The sequence below is a fragment of the Bombus pascuorum genome, chromosome 4, assembly GCF_905332965.1.
Source record: "Bombus pascuorum chromosome 4, iyBomPasc1.1, whole genome shotgun sequence".
Lineage (NCBI taxonomy): Eukaryota > Metazoa > Arthropoda > Insecta > Hymenoptera > Apidae > Bombus > Bombus pascuorum.
The window spans coordinates 17,527,719-17,546,075 of NC_083491.1; positions in this window are offsets into that span (position 1 = coordinate 17,527,719).

An 18,357-nucleotide genomic window follows, 5' to 3' on the forward strand; every position below is an offset into this window, starting at 1 on the left:
AGATACATGTTAAAACGTAAGTTAATAATGCCGTTTAATATTCAGAAAGAAGTCAACGTGTACACGTGCAAGACCTAATCTGATATTTCCAAATATTCTCATTTGGCAATCGATGGAAAAAGTATGATACACCAATAAAAGTAACAGTGCACGATGATTCGGGATTAGAGGGAGGTTTACGCGAGCAAAACACGCGATAATATTTCGAGACGTTTAATTGCTGGAAAAATGTGACAATAGCGATAATAGTTTTAAAAATTGTATCCCTGGATGTTTATGGACTTGACGTCGCACGATTCTATAGATACATGTTAAAACGTAAGTTAATAATGCCGTTTAATATTCAGAAAGAAATCAACGTGTACACGCGCAAGACCTAATCTGATATTTCCAAATATTCTCATTTGGCAATCGATGGAAAAAGTATGATACACCAATAAAAGTAACAATGCACGATGATTCGGGATTAGAGGGAGGTTTACGCGAGCAAAACACGCGATAATATTTCGAGACGTTTAATTGCTGGAAAAATGTGACAATAGCGATAATAGTTTTAAAAATTGTATCCCTGGATGTTTATGGACTTGACGCATAATTCTATAGATACATGTTAAAACGTAAGTTAATAATGCCGTTTAATATTCAGAAAGAAGCCAACGTGTACACGCGCAAGACCTAATCTGATATTTCCAAATATTCTCATTTGGCAATCGATGGAAAAAGTATGATACACCAATAAAAGTAACAGTGCACGATGATTCGGGATTAGAGGGATGTTTACGCGAGCAAAACACGCGATAATATTTCGAGACGTTTAATTGCTGGAAAAATACAAGCCGCAGACACGATGGTCGTGCATACGCTCACATACGAAGACTTCTACGCAGGATATACGCAGTGTAATCCCTTCATCGGCGCAAAACGGAAGCGTGTACCGGCAGTAATCCGGCAGACTGGTTGTATAATCGACCATGGAATTGAATTCTCTGTCGGTCCCTTTCCCTCGGTTACCCTCGTCATCCTCTGGCCTTGCTCTCTCGTTTTCCATCGGCCTCTCTTTCTCACCCTGTCTCACCCACCCACCCATCTCTTTCAACCCGCTACCCACTCCCTTTCCACTGCAGAATTTCCATCCTTGCTTCGCCTCCGTACGTCCCATTACGTCAGCTGGATATGAATGCAACGAGATTGCTATTAATGCATCGGGATATATGCATCTTGTAGATTCGTTGCATAAAATTGTGCCGTCGAGAGCGGCACGATATTTCATCGTTAAAAGAGTGATTTGTTATTCCACTTGGTGACGTTGTCTATCTCGGATTTGAGAGACGGCCGAGGAAGGTCGAGGACTGGAGCGAGCAAGGACCGATGTCTCTCTTGACGTTTTATTGCGTGTTCGATGTTACGTAGGGTGATATATCCTTTGTGAGAACGAGAAGAAGATCACAGATACACCACGTACGTATCGTGTAAAAATCTTGGACCACTCGGGCTACGTGTATTCTACATTATTAAATTATTCAAATCGGGGCTATGTTTGACGCAGTATCTACAAATAATCTGTGAAAATTCCTCTAACTGATTAAAAAAAATATTTTATGTGTATCAAATTATTGACAATTCAAAATCATTCATAAAATATTTGCAGTCATATCGGATATAATGCTTGCGTTCATATCGCAGGAAAATGTTTTTAAAAACGATCTATATATAGGGAAGGAAGGGATATTTACGCGAAACGGTTTGAAACATGGTCCCATAGGAATGGAAAGGAAAAGAATAGTTCCTCGATCTCCTTGATTCAGGGAACCATCAGGGCGAAGTACTTTATCCAGAATCGACCCGTCGCAGCTAGCTGAACAATTGGATGCTCCATGGAGAGGAGAGTTAACGGATGTGACATCAGCAGGCACAATTTCCCGCGCAAATAGCAGAAACCACTAAACCTGAAATTGTTCCGAATTGCGCGTAACTCGACTTACTCAGAGTAGATTCGCGGTAGCATTCCTTCGCGAACTCTCTATACTGTTTGAGTCGTTTAAAGAAGCAGTTTTCAAGAAAGTATACATGCATGATATCTCCGAGCAAAGACACGCACGAAAATATAAATTAATCTTCGTTCATTTTCAAAATTATAAAATTTGCTTCGAACGACTGGTGCCATTATCTTCTCGCGATGATTAAGGATAAGATATAATTTAGAAATATTTTACCAAGATATACGGGGACTAGCGGATGAAGACTCGGAAAATCTAGATTAAATACCCTCTATATAAGTGATTAGCAGGGAAAAGCTGCATCGACTTCGTAGATCAAACGATTACAACGCTAGATGACGTATCTACGGACGAACAGGTGACTTCGATGGATAGTGTAATCCAATATTATAAATGGTTTGGTCGCTGAAGAAAATCAAGGAGAAAAGAGCTATTTATCACTCGATTCCTTCCTCGCCGTCTTACAGGGTTAATCCCTTTCCTTATAGTACCGATTTATTTTTCCTGCATGATTAATTGTTTCTTAATGAGAGCGACACTCCAAACTCGAGTACTTATTAGCGTTGTTTTATCAATCTAACCACAAAGTAACCGAACGTGTCGCAGCTATTAAACGAAATAATTAGAAACTGAATTAGCTTTGTTCTTTGCACAACACGCGAAGACTGTGTGTCGGCATTATTTCCCGTTATAATATAAGTACATATTTGACGATGAGGTAACAACGATGCCGGCGAGTGCTGAGAATCGCAGATTACATAGGAATCGCTGACTGGGTTTGCTGCCTTTTGTGGCCGGAGTATTGTAGCCTGTATCCTCGTAGACGGCTCGTCATCGACATTTCAATTGTTTGAGTCAGTGAAAATCCGGGGCAATAAAGTTTTTCTCCGGTGGAACGTTTACGATCATAACATGATTAAAAAATTTCTTTTACCCCCTGACTCTCTACTTTTATGGAACCGATAAAACAATTTAAGAATATGCGACATAAAATGTTTACAACGATGAACGTTTGACGATATTTTAGATCTCGAATGTTTATGCACAAGCATATTTTTATAGAATAATAAATAAATGAAAAGAGAAAAGGAATTTTATTTACGATATAAATAAATTTAGTAAATAGCGTTTAGACTACACGATGATTTTTCTGTATTCTTTATTTCCTTGTATCTTTCCTGAATCTTTCCATTTTAAAACAAAGAAGAAAAAGAAGAAGAAAAAGAAAAAGGCAGAAGAAGAAATGATCGACATCCAGAAATCCAACCGAATGGAAAAATAACCGATATCTGGCTGTTGTCTCACCCTCGTTTATGAAGCCATGGAGACTGCACCCTTGTGTTTTGTATCCAGTAACGTCCGTCCTTCCTGCCTGGCCGATATTATACAGATTACATTATTCATGCTTTCCTTTAGTCGCGCACTCTTTCGACGACGGCAACCACGACGTCTCACAACCACAAGAATCGGAAACAATCGAGAGTGTAACGGAAGAGGACAAAAGGAGACGGCGCCTTCGACGATTTTAACGAAGCAATTTAAGCGTCTGAGTCGTCTGTTGGGTGCGTCAAAATGCATTCAGCGAGAAAAACGAGTTAACAGTAACGGGGTAGATTGTTTCGTATGAGCGATGATAAGTCGAATCAAATTAAAAAAAACTCCTTTCGCCTGCTTTTTCGATTTTAAAAAAACTCATTCGAACGAAATCTTTAATATCTGTTATTTTATATCAACAAAATCTTTCATATTGTACAGAGTAATATAAGCTATCGGCTAAATTTACAAATTTTCGTTAATTGCGCGTTAAAATCAGTCTCGTTATGTAAATTTTCATTGAACATTTTCACACAACTTGGAGTATGTCTTAAACAAGTATTTTCAAAGATATTAACAGCGTGGCTCGGAATATCCTTCGTTGAAGCGATGGAAGATTGCTTTAACACAGCCGTGACTCGCTGCACCTTTTGCTTTCGGACCATCATGTCCGCCGCTTCCCATTCAGGCGAGATCGTTGTTCCACTTCTAATAACGGAGAGTGCTCATCGTGCTTGGATGACTCTGAAAAATGCGGGCTTGCACGTGTGTGACAAGGTAGCAAATGGACCCTGCCTGTATCACGAAAACGAAAGCGAATGACATCAAGGACGTTACCCTCTGAAAATTCCTCTAATATCGTCCGTATTTTCATTATCGATTCAAAGAACTTTTGCTCGTTTCTTTACGTAAACTGTGATTCGTTTAGCGCACGGCACATCCGTAGTCTAATTATTTCAAATGGAACGACATTCAATAAGGTAGAAATAGGATCGATGATTTTCATGAATATTAAAGTGACATCGATCGTTGAGGGTCTGAAGGTTTGCTTGTCACGTATTCAGAAATACCGATTACATTCGATCGCTATACCGTAAAAAGAAATACGAGAAAAATCGATGACGAAACGTAGATGGGACAAACGACCTCTCTTACGGATAATTGAAGCGATCTTGTTCGTTCTTCATAATTTGGGTCACTAGAATTACCGTAGCTGTTCGGCATACGTAACGTTTTATTATGCAAAGTGCTAGCAGTTTTAGGGATAACGAGCGATAAGCAGACAAGGAAGACGGAAACCGACCTTACACCTTGCTTCTATCGCGATATTGGTTCTTCTTCTTTTACGTCGTGCCCCATGAAAGATTACGAGACGAGGCGGACGTAAAGCTCTTTAACTTTAGGGAAGCATTAAATTGTCAGCTCTCGATGGAACATTTTATGAAGTACTCGCGAAAGTATCTTAAGTTGAGAGATAATTAATCATCGACAGTATGTCCAGCAGCGTTTTCGATTAGTCAGATTTTCACTCTTTTTCTTTTTATGGAATTTAACATAGTACTATAATATTACATATATACTGTTTAAAGGATTTTAGAGAACGTCATAAGCTTTTCTGAAATTTACAATCAGAAAGCCTTGATAGTTTTACCAAGCAGATTTTTACAATAATTAAGCTGTAAGTACCTGATAATATTTAATTGACTATTGTTAATTGTATGTTTCTAATACACTTTTCCACGTAGATATATCTATTTAATAAATTCCAACGGAAATATGTAAATTTATTTCGCAACTAAAATCACATCATTCGAAGCAAACGGAGCTTTCAAATATAAAAACGACATTTTCAATCTTATATAACCAACGACCATACAAAGAAAACCAGTTATTTCTCTTTGGTAAACTTTCAACGGTGCTTTGCTAAGGGCGACCGGAAATTGCAACGGTTGTTTACAAAGCGGGCGAGGTTGTTCTTTGTTTCTGTCGATCTCGATGAGGTGTCTGTTAAAGGAAAGCTTTTTCCTGACGAAGAAAAATCAAATCGTTGTAATGCCTTATTATAAAACACTTTGTGTATTTAGTTATTAAAATTCAAGACTGAATCATCGGTTAACAATAAATTTCTCTACGTTATCGTTCGACTCTATGTTTATTTTTGATAAAATAACGTGTTACCTCGCACGAGGAGAAAATGATACAATTATAGATCTGGCTTGAATATCTTGTTTGAAACGCATGGCGTGCCAGTGCGAATTCCCGTCTGTGTTTCCTTACAGATCCGAAAATTGTTTCAAGAAATTCTTTGAAAAATTCATTAAATCCGCGAATATAGCACGATAATTACTAACGACTGGTTGGCTTTGGCTATGGTGAAGTTTAACCTGACATTACGAAGATCCAAGCGGACCGATCCCTTTTGAACTTAACCACCAAGATTACGCGGTCTGAAACCGATTGTTAGCTCAACATCAAAAGCCACTTATCATTCGTGGAAATTTCTACCTCTCTATTTTCCTGTAAAAACGATCCCTTTATGCCCGATGTATGCAATGAAAGGTATTAATAGAAGGGTCGGCGAAAATTACCAGCAAAATATACCCTTTATTATTTCATACTCGTTCGTTCCTGCCTTTCAACTCTCGAAACTGAAAATACGTTTTATTGCATAAACAGGACGTATACGAAAATATATTGAATTGCCTTATTCCATTGCGTATCATGGCGTATAATATCATGACGTTGGCAATGGGATTTCATTGATCTTTATCGTTGAATACCTCTGGCAAATATGGCGATTGATGTTTTAAGACCTACAAAACTAAGCAGTCGAATCATTGTTCATTTGGTGTTGTGTTCCCGGTTTCGGGAGAATAATATGTCATATTTCATATTGCTGTGGCACCTCGTTTCTTATTATAACTAACAAGCAACGTACGAAGCAATTGAAATATGTTACTAAATATTATTGCCGAGAATTTCATTGAATGCACATTTTTAATTAGCAATTTGATCAACAACGATAATTATAAACTTTGGACAAATTTTTGATCGACGTGCAGAGAATCGTTTAAAAGAAGGAAAGGGAAGAATGGAGAAAGAAGAAAGGGAATGCGTTCCGTCCGAAGGGTCATGACAATTCGTTTTTAAAGGTGACATCGATGAACGAAAAGGAAAATATTTATCATTTCGCTAAACATCATAAAAGTAATCTATCGGTGTAGTAATAACTTTTTAAGGCGAACTTAGGATGGAAGGAATGGAAAATACAAAATAGGAACGGGGCGAGAGGAGCATTTATGCGAAGCTTTTGTGATTCAGAGTCAGAAACAACGAATTTCTGACGTTCTAGAGAGTTTCTACAGAGTTTCCATGAAAGTTGCTCTTGAAGGAACAGCTCCGTTAAATTCAGTACGCTCGGGGCGAAAGTTGTTAGTCTCATTTCGCGAGTTGAGAATCCCATTCGTCGCCGTGAGAGTGTTTAAATTCAATGCGCGTGATCCGGCAGGTTCGCCATTAAAGACATTGAATCGAACCGAGTTTATGACACGCTCGTGCCTTGCGTCGCTATTTTTAACTTTCTACCGAATTTTCTGCGTCCTCGATAGACCAGTTGTTTAGTTTACGACTAGGAAGCGCTTGAACTTAATCGAGCTTTTTTCCAGACTCGATGTTTCTCGACGCTTCTGTGTCACTGCCCCCGATATATTCCTTTTTTTTTTTTATTATTTAATTTGTACTTTACAATTCGTTCAGCTGCACATTCGGAAAATTCCCAACGTACGTAATCGAAATTCGGTAGATATTACTTACGTGCTTGCCTTAAGTTTCTTCCATTCATCTTACGTGTTACTAATACGATAAAAAGCGATGTACAGGATAATAGAAAATTAAAATTTAAAAATCTATCCGCGTATCCCTAAGATCTGGCAAATTTCTCTAAACGAAGGAATGTAGGGTAGCTGGAGCAATGGAAGTTACGGTGATTGTTACAAAAGAATTGAATTTTTTGTGTAACAGCCCTGTCGTATCACCGTTCCCCAATGTATCTTTATTCTGTTCTCTTTTTAGGATTTATCCGATATGAATAAAATTGGAAAAAATTACTTCGTATATTTAGTCGAGAACGGTTATACGATGTAGTGGATCATTAACCGAATCAATACGCGGCGAAGTCATTAAAAAAGCTATTTGGAAGAAGTTCATTGTCAACAGATAGCCGTGTTCGTAGTATTCGATATTCAATACTCGATCGTATCATTCGTAATTAAATTTCCAATTTCGAGGTATTCTTTTTTCGACTGCCGATAGAGACTCGACGGAATATCGAAATATATCGGAAAAGAGCGGTAATTGACAAGCGTACAAAGAACGTGCTACGTAGCGCATTTTCGCCTCTGCGATCCGTCATAGTGAAGCGTGCGAAAAATTGAGGACCGCTGATACCCACTACGCATCTTAAACTGTGTGCATCGTCAGGCATATATGGCCTGTCTATTACTTCTGCTGGCAATGACGTTTAATCCATTCTCCACTATGAATTCATGGATGTATTGATTTTAAGTGAAACATTCGGCGCCGATTAAACAACTTTTATCAGAATTAAAACTGGCAAGTTACAAAATTTCCTCTAAAGTGTTTTCCCATATCGACGTAAGTTATATCGTCTTCGGATTCTCAATGAAATGTAGTTTACGCGAATGGTATAAATTCTTATGCGATGTTTGCTGCATTATGCGTATTGTATTATATGCATGCCACAGTGCAAACTAATTTTACATATACACCGCCCTTGACATGCCCGGAAATTGCAAAATGAATTAAACTTTAGATTCGCAGTTAACTATTCTCAAAGCGGTGTGCTCGTGAATAGTGTAATAATCCAACTTTATCGACATAAACAATTTGGAAACTAAGCGATTTGGTCGCTTTACTTTAAAATTAATTCTCCATTACTAGAATATTGTTCGTTTGTAACGATACCAAAAATTGTAACCGGCTCGAATCGTTTGCAATTGTAGCGGCACATGAGTCAGAGGACAATCCAAATCATGTGGTTGTTTTGCCTCGGAGTATCAAGTTCGTTAAGATACAAGTAACGTAAGAATAAATAGACTCCGGGCAAAACAATGTCGCCGCTACGGACGACCGTCGAACAAAGACGAATTTGAATTTTCCGACTCCCTCCCAACCAGTAGAAATAAACCGAAAAGAGTTCAATATCTACGAGTTTCCTTCTGTATCAACGAGCTATCTAAGTGTTATTGACGAGTATCTAGCGAACATTTTATCGAGTGTTAATTGGCAATTCTACTTTGCGATTTGTACTCTGTACGAGCGACTCAGCGAATATAGTTTCTACACTTATTTATTATTTTTAAATATATTCAGCAGTTACGACAACAAACTATAACATCTAGTAAACCTCACGATCAAACGTCCTCTGCACCAGTCCTCTACAAAAGTGATGACCCCGACGTGATCTAAGGAAAGAGGTAATCGTGAGAGTGCTAGCAAGATTTTAAACACCGTGAATATAAGAGAGTTCAAGATGACGAGTACCGAGTTCCAACTTCGTACAGAATTCGCAGACTCAAAGGGTTCAAGACTGCACTGGGAGTTTGAGAAAGAAGAAATGGGCGATAGAACGCCGTCTCAATTCTATACGGATCTGAGGAAGCTTGCCCCTGTCGCGTAAATTTTGAATGATAACTAGTTAACTCAATAAAATGACTGTCTTTATTGGTAACATAGTTAAGTTTTTACTACAAAAAGATTACACGAACTGTCGCAGACCCGTCTCGTACCATCAAGGAGGAAAGCTCGGTGTGGGTGTGCCCTTTTGAACTAAGAACGCGGGTTCGTCGTTCACACTTTTCGGTAGAAAAGTGAGGGCGATGATCCGCGATGCCCATTAGTTAATAAATAAAACTATGAAGAGAAAGAAAAGCAGATGTGGCTCATGGGCATCCTTGTTCATGGGAAAAACCTGCTATTTCGCTAGACACCCGCTTTCTCCGTAATTGGTAAGAGCGTGCAAAACACATAAGGACCATCCGTAAACCGAAAATACTTATATGAATAGAAATGAAGCTAAAAAGATTCGGTTTATGGTATTTTTATTTAAGAACCATCGCATTTAGCGCAACACATGGCAAGCATAACTCGATCCGTGACACCCCTTTCGTCAGCCTTCGACGACCTAGTGCTGGCGATCTGGAAGAAACACCTCCCTATGAATACTCAATATGTACTGACTGCGCTGAGGATAACGGAAGCGAAAGCCCTGATCAAGGTGGCCGACAACATCTACGGAAGGCACCCGGAAGCCGGAAGCACCCGAGTCGCAGCGGTAAGCGAACCATCGGAACAAACACAAAACGTCGGAGCAAGCGGTCCATTGGCCGCCACCATCAACGCGTTGAACGAACAACTGACCCAACTGCATGCGGAAATAAATGCGCTAAGCTTCGGCAATGCCCGCCCTTCACGTCAGCGAAGCAGGAATCGTCGTAGATCGAGTTCGAGACAAAGATCGCAACAGCCTGGCCTCTGTTATTATCACGCGACGTTCCAGGACCGCGCGAACAAGTGCCGCTCCTCATGCACCGAAATCAGAAACGGAAGCAGTCGTCCGTAAACGCGGCGAACGACGACGGTTTGGTGTCCCGCCGCATATTTGTAGCTGATAGAAATACGCGCATCTCTTATCTGGTAGACACCGGCGCCGACATTTGCGTCTACCCGCGCAGCAAGATCCATGGACCCGCGAATAAGAAGGAGCACGAGTTGTTCGCGGCTAACGGGACACGAATCGCAACGTACGGTACCGTCGCAATCCATCTCAACTTGTCCCTACGGCGTGCTTTCAAGTGGCATTTTACAGTGGCCGATATCAAAACGCCTATCATCGGCATGGATTTCTTCACTACGGATTGCTCGTTGACCCGCGAAACAAAAGACCCAATTATCGTCAAAGGGATACGCTGCCACGGACGACGAACCATCGGTAAAAACCATCTTCGGCGAGTCAAGGTATCATCAACTTTTACCGGAGTTTCCGAGCCTCACTCGTCCTTTGACTTTCGGGAAAGAGAAGGCTCGACACGGTGTGGTGCATCACGTCGAAACCACGCCCGGCCCATCCGTTTACAACAAACCCCACCGCCTCATACCGGACCGGTTTAAACAGGTGAAGGCAGAGTTTGAAATCATGATCGAGCAAGGCACGATGCGTCTATAGAAAAGCCAAAAAAAGGATGGGAACCTGCGACCATGCGGCGACTATCGTGCGTTAAACGCGCGCACAATGCCACACAGATACACGCCGCCACACATCGAGGACTTCGCACACCACCTACACGGTAAAAAGATTTTTCAAAGATCGATCACGTCGGGGTCACCACTTTTCTACAGGACTGGTGCAAAGGACGTTTGACCGTGAGGTTTACTAGATGTTATAGTTTGTTGTCGTAACCGTCGAATATATTTAAAAATAATAAATAAGTATACAAACTATATTCGCTGAGTCGCTCGTACAGAGTACAAATCGCAAAGTAAAATTGCCAATTAACACTCGATAAAATGTTCGCTAGATACTCGTCAACAACACTTAGATAGCTCGTTGACACAGAAGGAAACTCGTAGATACTGAACTCCTTTCGGTTTATTTCTACTGGTCGGGAGGGAGTCGGAAAATTCAAATTCGTCTTTGTTCGACGGTCATCCATAGCGGCGACATTGTTTTTCCCGGAGTCTATTTATTCTTACGTTACTTGTATTCTAACAAACTTGACACTCCAAGTAAAAAAAACAACGTGATTTGTACTGTCCTCTGAATCATGTGCCGCTACACGATGATTACAATAAATAGACTATTCGATACCAGTACCATGGTATGGTAAAGAACGATAGTATATTGATAAATAAATAAAATAAATATTTGAAAATATAAACGAGACATCGAGCGTTTATGATAATTGCTTGAAAACTGTTGGATGATTTACGAAGCTATTACCGTTACAATGAAATCTCTGTGCTCCTAACGTTCGTTTATTTCCCTTAGGATGATTGTATTATGAAAGTCGTGGAAATAGGTCGAGAGGTGGGAATAATTCTATAGCCGATGGTTAGGATCGAAGGAAAAAGAGGAAAGTCACGTTCACGAGTATCAATTCGAAGATTTTATCAGCGGAACTACAGATCAATCTATCTATAACGTTTTCACTTAGTCACCTCCTTTCACGGCCCCGCTCCACCCATCGTCTGATCTCATTTGCATTCCTTTGCACACCCTTCGTCTTCTCACCCTATCCAATCGCAACGCCACGCAGAATACTACACGAATATCAATGCCTTTTTCCACGAAATGAATCATCTCGAATATCTTTCTTTCCAGCAATGTTTCTTGTGAAATAACAATGCCGTAATCTCGCGTAATTAGGAAAAACTCGTATCTAATTTCAAGTACTATTATTTGATAGCACTTTTTGACTATTACGATCTTAGGATTTTTGAGCAGAGATTCTACTATACGAGTAATCGACATCTAATGAGTTAATATAATACATCTATATAAGTATAGATTTATTTTGGTCGAAACTGTATTGTAATGTTTATTTTTTCACCTTTATTTTTGGGAATAAGAATTCCTACAAAATGAAATCCATCTTTTAATAAAAATTCCTCTAACGAAACATAAATGGTTGTTTTTTCAATCAAGCTGTAAAACGTTGCTCCTCCACGTATTCGTATCAGAATATTTTGTTGTAATTCGGCCATGAGCACGATGCAGTATTTCGGGTGCACTACAGCAGAACTTTATAGTCTCGTTATAACTGACGTCCATTTCTGCATAGTAATTAGACGGTCATGGTATCGTTGCGAGGATAATGATCAAAATACACATAAACGCCAGCAGCTGTGTTTGAGGGATTATTGTCTGTACTCTAATATAAGTTTACGAGTCTCTCAGTTTCCTATTGTCGTAGAGAAGCTCCGATTGTGGAAATGTAAATCGTAAGTTCTCCTGTACAATTTTTTATTGAGAGATGATACGAAAGTCACGCACAGTTTTCAAATTAATTTGACGTTTGATTTGTTGAAGTGTTCTGTTCCCCTTATTGTATGTTCGATATTTATACCAAAAATTCATACGCAGAAAGTGATGTGAACGTGGATTCTGAATTGGAAAGGACAGGGGTGATCGATTAGTATGGGAAAGGTAAATATTTCCCTTTGGTAAGGGCCGTATCAGCAGATTTGATGAGAATATAGAAAATGTTGACAGGAAGAAATAAGACCAGCTCATTTGATGGATTGGATATATATACATATAAAATAAGTTTGTCTGAGGGTTGTGGGAACGATATTCAATCAAGAACCACTGACAAAGACTATCTTGAAATTTATGTTTCACTCGTGTCTGCTCATTAAGACGAATATTATAAATATCTACCGCTTTGTTTAACGAATCCTCTCAATGTTAGACGAGGGATTTTCATTCAAGAAACGATGCGCGTATGTGTATTTGATTGATTAAAATTCCATGATTCATTTTACGTAAATAATTGATAAGTATACCGGCGAATTACATTTGATATTGGATTATTCTAAGCGAATAACGCAATATTGTTTCTATATATAATATTCTCTGATTCATTTTGTTGGGAATATTATTGTTATGGATAAAAAAATTGATTAAATATTTGGAGTTGAATGAATAATAGTATATATTCATATATTATTATCGTGATATATATATAATCATTATACAGTTGATTAGTTACTTTTGCATATTTATTCCGTTATTCATACAGATATTTTTGTATTTATAACCAAGACATATATAGAATATGAGATAAATTAAAGCTGCATTTTGTTGCAAAAATCAAAGGTATCTCTTGATTTAACGTTAATTAATCAATTAATTTGATTAATTTTAATTTGACTTCATGAATTTTTATGTCGATAATAAATTTTTGCTTTTAATAAAAAGCAAACATTTTTTAAAACTTCCTTTTAGATTTTTTGAAAATATTAAAGAACTTTGTGCAAACTGTAAATCTGAATCCTACCTTACGTACAAGATTTGTGGACATTTTGAGAACTCTTTATCCAACGATTACCAAAATCGAGCAAATTTGTAGTACTACGTAAACGTACGGTACGTTTATAATTCTTCAGACTGTTTCTTTTCCTAAGAAACGTGTACTTTTCAGGATTGTATCTCGTATAGTTTGCTATATCGTTTTGAAACATGGAATTGCTGGAATAGAAATTATTCGACGACCGATTTGCCAATAACGCGTATTTCCACAGCTTGGAATCGATAAGTTTTTCCTCATCCGAGGAGTTACTCTTCTGAGTAACTAATTGGATTTTATTTACTTCCGCTAACGTATTCCTGGAATTTCTTTTACATGGTTTATAGATCGTATATAAACTGGGTTGTAGATCGACGTATCTTTTGCTCTCTTTATCGACGATGTTACTTAACGAGGATTCTTCAAATTTATTTTCTTGTTCATCTTGTTCATTTATCTCGTTCATCTCCTTCCTTCGTGGAAAGTTTAACGAAATCCTCGAGTTAACCGACCCTTTCCTGTTTTCGTTTTTTTCAGATAAGCGTTTCAAAGATGAATTACATTGAATTCTTGATTTCTTATCCTAGCAACGTAAGAGACGTTAAATTATTCTTAATTATCACCAAATTTTCAGTTACTTATATCTCATTATGAAAATATTGATGACAGGACGAAGAATATACGAATACATCTTATAAATTAATTAAACAAATTTATGCAATATTCTTTTACTTGTCTTAGAATTAAGAAAGGAAAATATATAATATCGCTTACGATTTATACGACGGATACGAAGGGAATAAAATTGATTGTTCTCACGAGTTCTACTACGCTTGATTTCAAAATTCTCATTTCTCTTACGCCATACCTCGTTTACATCGACGATCCTGTCTTCAAGGAAGATAGATTCCTCGGAATAAGACTTTGTTACGTAAGAACCTTCTATGAATCCTAATTTTTCTTTCTTACGATGCTTGGTGTATCCTAACGGTAACGTACCTCGCGTACCGAGTATAGTCACCTAGGTAAAGATATCGAAATCAATCAATTACTACCCTTACAGATATTTACTGCATTTCGCTTATGTTTTTACCTCGTCATCGTTAATAGGATTTTTTATATAAATGCAAGATTCCATGAAATTTGACTTTTCAACATCAGAATTTCCAACATCTTGAGAAGGTATAAAAGGACTGTATTTGTGAAATTTAACCAAAGGGGCGTATTTAAAACTTCCTACAGGCGAAGTTGGAGGGGCGGTAAACTTATCATTCTCTTCCTGTTTGATAAATGTACGCATATCTTAAACGAGAAAAGTTTAATATACAGCTATCTTACGACGATTAGTAGACACAGATAGCATGTATACTTGAGCCTAAAGATCAGTAAATGGGGATAAATAATTATTACGAGAAACTTAAGTAACATTTTCAGCGAAGAAAAAATAAATATATAATTCATACACAAATATATAATTAACATACACAAAACGACAATTGACTATACAATTTACAGCTCAGGGTATCATCAAACTCCACTTCTAACTTCCAAGGCAACATCGTAACGTTCCTAGAAGGAATATTTCCACGTTTCGTTATATCCCCGATAGATTTAAAAGTCATTTAATTAAAACCAATTCTTCCCTATCATCTGGCAATATATTTTTTTCACCAGCAATTACTTGAACGTGTAGAAAATTTCAATAAAACGACAATCGATAATGACACGATTTTAGATTAAAACATTTCCACAGCTCGCCTCGATGAAACACGTTGGTAGCAAAGTTCAAGCATGTCACGTTGCTGCTTTTGCTGCCTATAGAAAAAAGGAAGGTACAAATAGAAGACATAACAAAAAGAAATATCGAATATAGCGCTGTACACAGGAGAAACGAATCTTTATCGAAGCGTACAAACGTTTTGAATCTGACCTGTAATCTCTTTGTACTCGAACGACAGGTTAATTAACCCCTGGCTGGTTTGGACGTTCGTTCGCCACCTGCAACGACCTCTTTTCATTCCCGTGAAAGTATTCTGCACCGACGCGACCTCTTCGACTCATAATAACCTCTAGATTCTAGATATATCGGCTATTTGAAGGACCTCGACTGGACGTGGCGGTCAAACAAATTGATTCTGCTTATTTGCTCGTAATATCTCAAAAGTTGCATTGTGTTCAACATACGACAAACAGAATATATAGATTGTATTAGGTTGTCGGAAAAGTGTCTTTCTTTTACAGACACGTCTTTTACAACAACGCTTCTTTATACAAACATGAAACTTAATCTGTCGAACGTTGTGATTTTTATTTTGATAGAACAAAATGAATCACACGTAATTCGATAAAATAGTATAAAACGAAAATTGTTGTGTATCCATTATTTGCTTATAAAACGAAAGAAACTTTTCGGACAACCTAACAGAAGCAACGTTTTCAAATTGGAAAATGACGCATCCGGCCCATGTTAGCGTACAGGAAAAAATACTGAAAAGTTTTTTAACGAATGTATGAAACGTAGAACGGCAACCATGTTCACGCACAAGGAAAATGTCATGTTCGTGATCAAAACAACGGAAGCAGAGTTGCGGTATGTATAACGAATTCCTTTTTTCCGTTGCTCTCGGAAGAGATTTTACTCGCAGTAGAGCACGGAGAAAAGATATTTAACCAACAAGTCGGTTCAAAACGAGTAATTTCGGGCGAGAGTCTTTGCCACCGTAAAGAGAACCGCGTTATTAACGAGAAATTAGAAAGAGTGGTAAAAAGGGAAAAAGAAAGTGTCGAGGCACAGATGAACCATTTGTTCCTCTCTCGAGTGTAAAATATTAATGAACTATACGTTAAGGTGGTACGGGAATAATTAATGTCGGTTCATGAGCAAAGGGAATCGGAAAGCACACACGCGGATCGGCTCGACGAAGCGCAAGGAACCAACCGGGCAAGGGTAGGTAACGAACAATCGAATTATCAGGCTGTTGCGGGCGAAACCATTTTTCTGCTTCGTTTTCTTCCCCTCCATGCCCGAGGCTTGTAAAACTTTTAGTACATATACACAGCCTTTTCCCCCTTGTTACCCCACTCTCATCCCAATCCATGCTCGCCTACAGAATGCGGATCACGGTTTTACCGGAAAACTGGAAAATACGGCTTCATTAATCTAACAAGGTAAATTCGTTCGACATATTCTTCGGTGTACAGGGTTCGTGTCATCGAAAAACTGACACAACTTTAAATTTTAAATCTAGTCTTACTAAACAGATGAAATATAACATTCTCTAAAGCTGTTTGTTTCCTTCTTTTGACTATTTTCTCTCTACTAGAACACATGGTTATCTACAAGATCGAAAAATTTAGTAAGAGCTGTTTCCGCCATGAGCTTCTCAGTTGTAATTTTTCTCGTTGGCTTCCCTTTTTTCCTGTTTTTCTTGTTTTTTTATTTTATTTTTCTTTTTTTTTTTTTGTGGAGTATCGAACGAAGAACAAGTTTCGTGGATAGTAACGAGTTAATCGATAATGGATGGTTAAAAGTTTGTACAATTCGGATGAACATGAACATGTACCCGTCGTTCCAACATTTTTCCCTGGAAAAATTGGGAAATATTATATGTCGGTTGTAGCGGAAAGAGAATACTTGTATAACGTTGCGTGGAAGTTCATGTAAAGAGAATATTCTCGGTTCTTTTTTTTCTTAGTAATTAGCACCTGTTCAATGGCTCGCTTGTGTATATTAATGCAAGATCATTGTAATGTAAGATTAAAAGCAATGGAAACGTTGAAATTTGTTATTTAATTATTACTTTATTTTTGATGTGCATCGCGTGAATTGTGTATTCGATAAATAACATAATAATTTCCATTAACACGTGTTAAATAAACGTATGTATTTATTATTTAGATCGAATCTTTCTCTAGATTTTCAAATATATTCTTAGGATTTAATTTTATTATTTATGGGATTTGAAAAAAATTACGAAGCAGCCTAAAAAATTATTCTGTATTCTTTATATTCACGGCGAATACAGTGAATTTAGAATCTCTTACGTGTTGGTAATTCTTCGTGTTTAATGTTTTGTACATGAAACTTACAACAATGCGTAGGTCTGAATTTTAACGTGGTAATTGCTTTAACTAGCTGAGCCACAATTTATGCAGGACGCTCTTCTAAATTTGCATAATAATTATTAGACGGCATATGGCAATTTGCATGCTATTAGCGAAACTTGTCTAATTAGCAAGACTTTTACATAACGCATGAATTAGTGTGAGAAAATATTTCTGTGATTGATCGCGCGATACTTTTCTTTCGGGAAAATCTGGCTCACGCTTTCAACGTATTCGCGAAAGATGCAATTTGTCTCGAAGATCAGGTTTACTTCAAGAATTCAACGGATCATTCGAGACACTCTGTTCGTTATCCCAAACGAGGGCAATTGCAATGGAAACACAGATGGATCAAGCACATTTGTTACAGGACAGGTCCCTTAGTCATTTTCTTGAAATGAAATCTAACAATAGCCTATAGATCTTATTAAAAGTTGATACTTTTTTCTCACATGCCTTCATATCGCCTTATTCTTCTGACAATTTAAAGAATTTTTCCTCGTCTGGTATTATACGTCAGAGATGAAGGGACGCCGCAGCCTTTCTTTCGGAATATTTAGGAAGATCCCCAATACTTTGGTCCAGACTTTTTATTATAGCTGTACTTAAACAATAAAACTGAGAAATAGCTGTTTACGAGTCAAGTCAATTATGATTATCCGAGATTTATGACAGTGGGCTTGGACTCGAAGTGACATAACGGATCACTGAACGTAGCCACAGTCACGGGACGTGTATCTAACAGAGGTATATAGTAATTAAATAACTCTCCTTAAAGCAAGGATTGACCTGAGGAATACGGAGAGGAGTATATAAGGGCAGTACCATTTGGATTGAGGTGCAATCCGATAAGTTCG